The following is a 10,814-nucleotide window of genomic DNA, read 5'->3' as shown; positions in this document are numbered from 1 at the left end:
TATACCTTTAGTTTCTCCCACTGCTTTGGTGATTCTCAACAAAGCTCACTTTCAACAGGAAAGGTAAGTTAACGGTATGTGGTGTATAATGAAAACAAACCCAAAACCTCTCCATGTAATTCTACTATCTCTGTTACATTCTCTCCCCTCAACTGAGAACTATTCCCCTGTATTATCTCCCACCCTCTTGCCTGTGAACATACTCAGCATTGTCTATTATAAAAATCATGTCCTTGAAAATTACATGCTTTTTATTCTCTTGGTTCCTACTTCTAAAGCACAATACTGCTCCCATAACTATGGTGCAGACAGTTTCTATTAAAGTATGTACCCTATAATAAGATAATTTGTTGCCTACTTACCTTTCTCTTTCACTTGATCACCAAGGTCTGGAGTAGTATGTCATCTTCCTGGACCTGACATAATGCTAGAACAAAGCGTGGTAACTCATATATGCTGGAAAAATGGCTGGATTTCATTGTCTAAAATCACAAATCAAACTCCATGCTATACAGAATGAACAACTATCCTGGTGTGCCAAATCCTGAGAAGTTTTTCAGGATGAAGAACTTTTAGTGCTAAAACAGAAAAGTTGGCATCTCTACTCCTTAATGTGATCTAGACCCTCTGTGATCTGGCCCCAAGAAGTTTTTCCAGGCTCAACTTACATTATATCCTCTCAGACATCCAAGGTTCCAAAAAAGAAAATAAAGTCCCCTTGAAGTTCCCTGAAGATAGACCATTTGTTAAACGTATGATGAGAATGCAGGGCCTAGAGCTGAGTGTCACAAGAAGATGGAGTGGTATTTTGAGTGTATTTGGTTCAACTTGCAGCTGGTGGTCATACAAGTGGAGCTGATCCAGATTATACAGGAAGGAGTGTGTTTGGTTGATCCAGATTACATAGGAAGGAGTGTGTTTGGTTGATCCAGATTACATAGGAAGGAGTATGTTTGGTTGATCCAGATTACATAGGAAGGAGTGTGTTTGGTTGATCCAGATTACATAGGAAGGAGTGTGTTTGGTTGCAGGGGCAGGGCGGTTAAGAAGCAAGAAAGAAGTATGATATAGTGCAGGAGTTCTCAACGTGTGGTCCTTGAATCAGTAGCATTAGTCTTACCTGGGAAGTTCTTAAAATGCAAAATACTCCCCCCAACCCCATACTGAATCAGACACTCGAGAGATGGGGCCCAGCAGTCTGTGTTTTAATAAGCTGTGAACTGTGATGCATGTCTTGTATGGTGAAATAAACACCTTACTAGGAGTCAGAAAACCTGGATTGTGATGCTAATTGTCATGAAGTATTGGTGAAACTGTGGCCAAGTGACTAAAGATCTCTTGGCCTCACCTTCTCTATCTGTTAACTGTGGGTAATTCTCAAAAGAGTTGAGAAAGACCCCATGGAGGATCAGAAGACTATGGAGTTTCAGAGCCACTGTACAGTGAAATAAATGATTTCAACTTGTAACTGGAGGTCAGATAAGTGGGAATGGTCACTTATGGTGAAAAACCATTTAGAGATGACTGTACACTGTCATCATCTTTATGGAAACACTCTACTTACCTAAGGGCATGTTAGGGATCATTCTTGAGTGTGAAGGCCAGAATACAAAATTTCATAGTGCCAAACCTGGTCAGGGCTGAGATTCATTCTGATTATGGAACAAAACATCTCTTAGAGAAAACACTGGCTGTTCTCTCTGATGTTTTCTTAGAAAGTATCTTTTCCCAAATATCTGTAACATTCTCTTATTAGCCCGTATGTATCTATAATCCTATAGTTTCAACCAGTGTCAAAATCCTAATTTAATTAAGTTTGATGGACTGCCTACTACATGCCTATCACTATGCTAGAGGGATTTTGAGAAAGCAACAAAGCCAATTTGATCATCCACATTAAGCTTTTTGGGAAAAATATTGGTGTATTGGTATTAGCATATAAATATAGCCTCAAATAATTGAAAGTTGGTGAGAGTGATAAATCTCTTTTGGGATAAGCTTGATATCAGGTTTTAATGACAGCAAGGCTCAGCTTGAATACAAACATTTTTTTTTAGCCAAGAGTCACAAAAAGAGTCATAGAACCTGTTCTATAAGCTTGATACAAAGTCCTAGCTCTGGGTCCCTGTGAGTGCTCTAACAGCTCCTTGCATGAGTGCTTCACTAGAGACACAGAGGCAGTAGTTTAGTAGCAGGATTTAGCTAAAGTCACAGCCAGATTCAGGAGAGGAGAAACCTCTGAGTCAGCAGCTGGCCCCAAGATATTCCCGAATCAAGCCTCAGGCACCGTTGTGAACTGCATAGGCTTTCGAGGTTGCTGGATTCTTGATTATGCACGAATGGGAATGCCTGCACAATATTTTGGTCAATACACACATCTTGATCACTCATTTCACCAGTGAAAAATCACTTTTTACATCCATGATGCTAACAACATCTCTGGAGTTGATCAGTTGTCAAGACTGCTGAAATACTGATAGAGCCTAGTGTGGAGGGTGCAGTTTCCATTAGAGGCTTTCAGTTTCTATCCAACCACCCTGGAATGGATATTCTCAATTAGGGCAGCTGACTCCCCTCTCTCCAGCTAGATGAAAACTACCTACACAACATTGTCTATAGGGGAATATGTTAAAATCATAGGTAGCATGATTGGAACAAAGAAAGAATGTTACATTTCATAGTGTATAAAAATGCTATACTTCTGGTTAGACATTTCTAAAGATTTGCAATTTCGTATGATTCAACCTAAATACATACTCCTTGAGAGTCTCTGAACTTGAGTGCTATCTCATTGGTTTTGTGATGTGGTTTTTGCTGCTTTCTCAACTGCCTTGCTCCCACCTCCCAGAAAGACTTTGACCTATGTTCTCTGCCTGAGATTGTTTTGTCCCAGTCCTTTTCCTGCTGTTACATATCCTTCCGGTCCTATCTCAGATATCCCTTTATACAGAGAACTCTAGACTCTCCAAATATGCCAGGTGTCCTCCTAGGATATCTTAAACCTCCTGTGCTAACTCCCTTCTGAGCACTGTATTGTAAATCCTGTTAACTTGTTTGTCTTGGCCGTTAGGTTGTGAGCTGCCTGAGAGCTGGGGCAGGACCTTCCTCATTGCCAGGGCAGAGCAGAAGCCAGCAAACGACCCCTTGTGCTCCCTCATGTGAACCCTTGAGAAGCTTCCTTGGGAGGGTGGAATACCAGGCACATTACAGTTAGGTGCTAAATTTTGGGATATGGTCTGTAAGTGCCATAAACATGGTTAGGCATAGAAAAACAAAGGTGAGGCTGATAGGAAGCCAATTAAAAGCATTTCAGAGATGGGGCTATAAGCCTTTGTCCTAAGTCACCCAGTTGTAAGAGACAGTGGAGGAAAACACACAGAACTCTGATTCACCCACTGTGGGACAATGAGGCTTCGATTAACCTCAGAGAGAGCTGCAGGCATCACCAGTTCTGTGCAAAGGTGACAAACAGAGGGATGAAGGAGGAATAACAATAACAGTTACGCCAATTAAAATAGAAATGATATCATCTGGGATCACTCAACCAATTAGCATACAATTTTGTGTAATAAGAAATCAGAGAAAGGGAGAAAAAGAGAGGATAAGAACAAGAACACATGCGCCTACCAAAAATAAGAGAGAAAGCAAAAGACGGAAACTGCTGGATTTCAACGTTGGGTAGGTCTTTCTCATTTACCAGGAAGAATTGCACCCAAGAAGGAATATAACTCTACCTGCCATTTTGGAGTCCAGCTTATTATCTATTGTAGATTTTGACATCTTACTTAGCCTCGTGACAGTCTGATTTTAGGAAGAGTGTACATTATTTACATGAAAACAAATATGAGCATTAGGAGGCATTTTTCCCCTGCGTGCAATTCCTACTAAAGAATTTACATTCTTCTAATTTGCTGCTTTACTGCATCACTCAGTATCCGCCTGAGATGAGCACAATGTCCTCACAGTTAGGAAGGTGCTGAGGAAATTTACTCTTTTTAGCACTGAATCACTTGCTCTCCTCTTTAAAGCCACCAAACTCTCACTTATTTGAAATTCTCATTTCTAAGCATCTGTTTTGTTTTACAGGTATCAGCTGATCCCAAATCACAATATTCAGGCTTTGAAAGACTCTGATTTTAACATTTAATTCTGAGTGTACTGTTGCAATATTTCCACTCTGATTGAAAACGGCTCTTTAAATAACAAATGCAGAGGCATGTGTTTTATTTATGTTGCAACTGATGAATTATTCTTTAGAATGGGGATTCTGAATGTATTTTAGCAACACACAAACATGAATACCATATGGTGGAGCTGCTTCCTGCAGAGAGTTAGGATAAACATCATGAATAGCATTAATGTAAACCACATGTATTAGTGGTACCCATCTTACTAGTTCAATAGACTTACAGGCTGAAACTGAACCAGAGTGTTTTAGGAAACCAAACATTGAACTTGTGTGATGTCAGGAGACTTTAGAGGGGTTTTTTTGTTTGTTTTTTTGTTTTTTATTTTTTTTTACCTCTAGGAAAGGGAAGGTAAATTTAGCATATTTTCTTAAACACACAGGAATGCTTTTACTTACTGCATTTAGATTTTTAGGACTAAGAATGTCCCAAGAGGCCAACTTTGAAGCCAGCATTTGCTATGATTTTGGGCTTTTGTCATTTGCAAATTTCTAGTAAAATGGAAAGAAATACAGAAAACCACTGAAGGCCTTTGAGGCATCATAGGACTATACATTTGTAGTCATGCCCACTTAACCTGAAAGAGTAGCTCACTGGCTCATGGAGAATATTTGTGCTTATTGAGGGCAAATCACACAGGTGAGGCTGATCTTCATTAGGACAAGGGAAAGGTGACAGAGGGCTGGTGGGAGTCACATTAATGGAGATTACTCTTCGTAGCATGTTTTATTTTCAAATGTCAGCAGGGAGTGAACTCTGCTGTGTCATTTTTGCTCAACATTTTATTGATATAATGTGGCTTGACTGGATTATTACAATTACAAGCTATGGGGGCTGTATCCATTATTGCAACCTAGATTTTTAAAAATTCAAAGTCTTTTCTAAAGGGGTTGCTCTTTCATTGTGTTTATCTCCTGCTGCTTAAATTCCCCACAGATGTAGTGAGATGGGAATAAGACGTTCCTTGCTCTTCACTATCTCTATCCTTTTCTGCCTTCTTATTTATTGAGTCTGTACTCTGTACCAGATGTTGTGCTAGGTGCTTTCCATTGTTCTTGCAATAGCACCACTTCCAATTCCACTTCTTCTATTTGTTCCACTGTTACCCATGGGAGGAGGACCTCCCATCCTTCTTTTCCTGTTTTTACCACCTGTTCCCACTTTCCTTTCTCCACACCAAGACCAGACCTTCCAATGTCTTTAATGGTAACAGTAAAATCCATGTTGATAAGATTGGCCACAAATTATTCATTGTTGATGCTGAGTGAAGGATATATTGGGATTTATTCTATTAATTTTCTACTTTTATACACGATTGAAGCTTTTCATAGCAAAAAGCGAAAACACTCCATGTTGATGACTCTTCAAAATCCTGGTCTTAGAGTTCTTGAATATATTCTTCACCTCTGTGTCAGTTACCATGGGCAACGGTACATACCCGCCTTCCACATCACCCAGGCTTTTTCTCCTCCAAGATTTCAGACCGTAAGATTTCCTTATCTGGACTCACTTTTCACTTTGCCCACTCCCATTCATTCTCCCTAATTCATCAGTACCCAGATCTCCCATTTCTTTCCTAGTCTCAGTTTTCAGTCTCAGGATCCATTTGTTTTCATTTGGCTTCAGTTAATTTCCTGGTTGGGCTGGCTCTTTTGAATTTGGCAATAAAATGATTGTTATACCCGCAGCTTCAATTTCCTACTCACTTTTTATCATATGGTACTTCTTTTTCTAATCATCATCCTGTGGAAGTCCCACCACATATTTTTGCCCGTGCTTATTTGCATAGCAAATATCCTCTAGAATAAGGCCATATTAGCATTCATGTGCCAGAAAATAGTAAATATTATTCCTTTAGGGACTGTCCTGTGAGCTGGCATTTTCCTTTCTTTTCCTTTGTGTCTTAGCCATCTAGAGCAGCACTGTGTGATAGAACTTTCTATGATAATTGAAATGTTCTGTGAATCTGTGCTGTTCGATATGATAGCCAGAAGCCATATGTGCTGTTGAGCACTTGAAATGTGACCAATGAGACTGAAAAACTGAAGTTTAACTTTCTTAAATTTTCAATGATTTACATTCAAATTTAGCCACATGTGGCTCTAGTGGCTACCATGCTGGACAGCACAGCTTGAGAGATTTGGGACATTGTCTAGTTTCAGTATCATTGCCACTTCCTGGAGAATCTTCCAGCCACGATCATATGCTTCCTCCTTACCATGAGGAAAGCTGTGGATTATTTTCTCTCTTTGTGGCATCTTTTTGTTGTTTCTGGGGTAGAATGACTTGATGCTGAGGACAGAGATAGAAAACTCAGGGTCATTTGCTCCTGGCTGAGTCTCTTCTGCCAGGGCATCTTTTCTGCTTTATTTCAGCACCAAATGCCTGAGTTCCATTGTCTCCTTTCTGAGTGCTTGCAGTGTCCTCTGGCTAGTTCTCTTGCTGTCTCCTTTTGCTCCCCTATAGACCATTCTACACATGACAGGTAGAATAAATGGTGTAAGGTACATGGATGTGCTTTGGTCAAAGAATAGGCCAAAGCAGATATCCAGGCCTGCATGACTTAGTAGGTTTGGTGTGCGGGTGCATACCTCCACTTGTTATATAACCTGTTTATGTAAGTTTACATGTGGCTCTGAATCACTATTGTCTATAAAAGGTATAATTGTCCTGCTAGTGCTGTACAGGGGCTCTTGGGGATTGGCTCGGCAAAACTTGGCTTGACATGACGGGCGTGCTGGTGCCGAGAGAGAGAGCGCGCGCCAAATCTGTCTTTGCAGACGGACAGGAGGGAGCAAGGACATAGCTCAGCTTGCTCGTGCCGAGAGACAGAAAGAGTTGGCCAGGCGCGGTGGTTCATGCCTGTAATCCCAGCGCTTTGGGAGGCCAAGGCGGGCGGATCACGAGATCAGGAGATGGAGACCATCCTAGCTAACATGGGGAAACCCCATCTCTACTAAAAATACAGAAAATTAGCCGGGCGTGGTCGCGGGCGTCTGTAGTCCCAGCTACTCGGGAGGCTGAGGCAGGAGAATGACGTGAACCGGGGAGGCGGAGCTTGCAGTGAGCCAAGATGGCGCCACTGAACTCCAGTCTGGGCGACCCAGCGAGACTCCGTCTCAAAAAAAAAAAAAAAAAGAAGAGTTAATCTGCTGACCCTGAAGGCAAGGGAGAGCCGGCTGCACAGCTGTGTGTAGGAACCGCTGGCTCAAGCAGCTGAGACAGGCTGGACAGAGTGAGAGAGCTAGTGTGAGTAAGCTGTTGATGAGAGCTGCTGCTGAATAAAACCGTATTCACCTGCCTATGCCCCCTCCCCCGACCCCCGAATGTTCTTTCTGCCCACCCACCCACTCCTCTAGGATTTCAGCATGGGCTGGACCCAGATCCTGGGACCTGACAAATGGACTAAAATGAAATTCTTCTTCCCCTCTTTTGCCGTATCAGGAACGTTAACGTACTTTTCAGCCTAGAATGTTTCTCTTCTGCTTTTTGCATAGCTAGCTTCTCATCTTGCAAATCTCAGCTTAAATGACACCTTCTTAGAGAGGCCTTCTCTTTCTAAAGAATGTCCTCGGCTTGCTTCCATACAATCTGTCTCCAGCCCTTTCTCTCCCTTCTGTAGCATTTGTTGCAATTTGTAACTATTTGTTTGTTTGATTGTTTCTTCCTATAAAATGCACATTCCATGGAAACAGGGACCATAGTAGTTTTTGCACCCTTCCCATTGGATGGCTAGTACTTAGTATGTGATAGATACTTAATAAAGAATTGTTGAATGAATTGTTGAAACATTTCTGTCTTCTGCCTAGTAGCTGAAATCCATCTGAGAAGGGTCAACTTCTCAGCCCAAGAAGCAGAGAAAACCATTTTCAGCTGGGCTCTTGCTACATCTGGGAGTTAACTCAGTCCCTTCCTTCTTGTCTTTCAGGGTTGTGCCATGGGTGAGGGCTCTCAGCTTATAAGTTTTTTCTTTTCTCTTCTCTTTTTCAAGAAATTTCTGGTTTATTTCCCCAGGTAGTTTCCTCCCCCTGCCCATCAGCCAGAATTCTCTCAGCAGATGCAGGTTCACTCATATGTCTTGTTTTGAAGCTTTTGTTACCATGGAGAAAGCCACATTTGAGCTCAGAATCCATGGTCTTTAGCTGTTCTCCTCACTGTAGTGGGCAGTCCTTCTGGCCTCTGGCATTGGCTCCATGGTAAATTCCCCATGCTGTCCTCCCGCAGGTTTAGAAGTCATTTTTGTTCGGTAAAGAACTATTTGTAGCTATCTCTGTATTTCCATCTCTGACCTCTGTCTTCCTGGGTGGAGAGCAAGAGAGGCTAGCCTTATTCCTTCTCAAAATCTAGAGCATGGGCCAGCAGCATGGCACCACCTGGGATTTTGTTAGAAATGCAGAATTTCAGGCCCTAGCCTGGACCCACTGCATCAGAGTCTGCATTGGGGGGACATTGCTCTGGGGTCAGAGAGAAAACAGGAGTTTCCTGTGGTGGCTTTCTGTGTTCCACCACAGGCCCCAGACCCATCCATCTGGGGCTCCAGTAGTGATTCTCTTTCTACTCAAAGGGAATAAGACTTTCTGTCCAACAACAGAAATATTCAAAATCTACTGACCATCCCTTCAAAGTGGGGCTTACATTTTCACGTCAGTGAATATGCCAGTGATGTGGGTTCACCTGAGGCTGGATGGCAATGGTGGGTTGACATCCTGACTAGTTGCTTACTGGCTGTATGAGACAGGGTATTGTATTAGGGTTCTCCAGAGAAAGAGAACTAGTTGGATATATAGGTATATAAGAGGAGATTTATTTATTTATTTATTTATTTTTATTTTTTTATTATTATTATACTTTAAGTTCTAGGGTACATGTGCATAGCGTGCAGGTTTGTTACATATGTATACTTGTGCCATGTTGGTGTGCTGCACCCATCAACTCGTCAGCACCCATCAACTCGTCATTTACATCAGGTATAACTCCCAATGCAATCCCTCCCCCTCTCCCCCCTCCCCCCTCCCCATGATAGGCCCCGGTGTGTGATGTTCCCCTTCAGGAGTCCAAGTGATCTCATTGTTCAGTTCCCACCTATAAGTGAGAACATGTGGTGTTTGGTTTTCTGTTCTTGTGATAGTTTGCTAAGAATGATGGTTTCCAGCTGCATCCATGTCCCTACAAAGGACACAAACTCATCCTTTTTTATGGCTGCATAGTATTCCATGGTGTATATGTGCCACATTTTCTTAATCCAGTCTGTCACTGATGGACATTTGGGTTGATTCCAAGTCTTTGCTATTGTGAATAGTGCCGCAATAAACATACGTGTGCATGTGTCTTTATAGCAGCATGATTTATAATCCTTTGGGTATATACCCAGTAATGGGATGGCTGGGTCATATGGTACATCTAGTTCTAGATCCTTGAGGAATCGCCATACTGTTTTCCATGATGGTTGAACTAATTTACAATCCCACCAACAGTGTAAAAGTGTTCCTATTTCTCCACATCCTCTCCAGCACCTGTTGTTTCCTGACTTTTTAATTATCGCCATTCTAACTGGTGTGAGATGGTATCTCATTGTGGTTTTGATTTGCATTTCTCTGATGGCGAGTGATGATGAGCATTTTTTCATGTGTCTGTTGGCTGTATGAATGTCTTCTTTTGAGAAATATCTGTTCATATCCTTTGCCCACTTTTGGATGGGGCTGTTTGTTTTTTTCTTGTAAATTTGTTTGAGTTCTTTGTAGGTTCTGGATATTAGCCCTTTGTCAGATGAGTAGATTGCAAAAATTTTCTCCCATTCTGTAGGTTGCCTGTTCACTCTGATGGTAGTTTCTTTTGCTGTGCAGAAGCTCTTTAGTTTAATGAGATCCCATTTGTTAATTTTGGCTTTTGCTGCCGTTGCTTTTGGTGTTTTAGACATGAAGTCTTTGCCCATGCCTATGTCCTGAATGGTACTACCTAGGTTTTCCTCTAGGATTTTTATGGTATTAGGTCTAACATTTAAGTCTCTAATCCATCTTGAATTAATTTTCGTATAAGGAGTAAGGAAAGGATCCAGTTTCAGCTTTCTACTTATGGCTAGCCAATTTTCCCAGCACCATTTATTAAATAGGGAATCCTTTCCCCATTTCTTGTTTCTGTCAGGTTTGTCAAAGATCAGACGGTGCTCTACACGTTCAGAGAAACTTCTCTAGTAACAAACTATAGAAATGATCCCTGAAAGTATAGTCTTTAAGAGGAGATTTATTGTGGGAATTGGCTCACATGACTATGAAGGTAGAGAAGTCCCACAGTCTTCCATCTGCAAGCTATAGAACCAGAGAAGCCCATGGTGGAATTCAGTCAGAGTCCAAAAGCCTGAGAGTCAGGGGAGTCAATGGTCTAACTCACAGTCTGAGGCCGAAGGCCTGAGAATGGGCGTCATTGTGTAATTCCTGGGGTCCAAAGGCCTTAGAATTAGGAGCTCTGACATCTGAGGACAGAAGATGGATGTTCCAGTTCAAGAAGACAGAGAAAAAATTATTCCTTCCTCTACCCTTTTTGTTTTATTTGAGCCTACAATGGATTGCATGATGCCTGCCTACATTGGTGAGAGTGGATCTTCTTGTCTCAGTTTACTGATTCAAATAC

At 41.7% G+C, this 10,814-nt stretch overlaps 1 pseudogene; it reads right to left on the bottom strand.

The window, feature by feature from the left end:
• Positions 1 to 10,320: 10,320 nt before the first annotated feature.
• LOC119618726 (small nucleolar RNA U3) lies at positions 10,321 to 10,416 on the bottom strand (annotated as a pseudogene).
• Positions 10,417 to 10,814: the final 398 nt, after the last annotated feature.

This window comes from Chlorocebus sabaeus, chromosome 18 (genome assembly GCF_047675955.1).
Source record: "Chlorocebus sabaeus isolate Y175 chromosome 18, mChlSab1.0.hap1, whole genome shotgun sequence".
Taxonomy (NCBI): Eukaryota; Metazoa; Chordata; class Mammalia; order Primates; family Cercopithecidae; genus Chlorocebus; species Chlorocebus sabaeus.
This window is presented reverse-complemented; position numbering and strand designations above follow the sequence as displayed.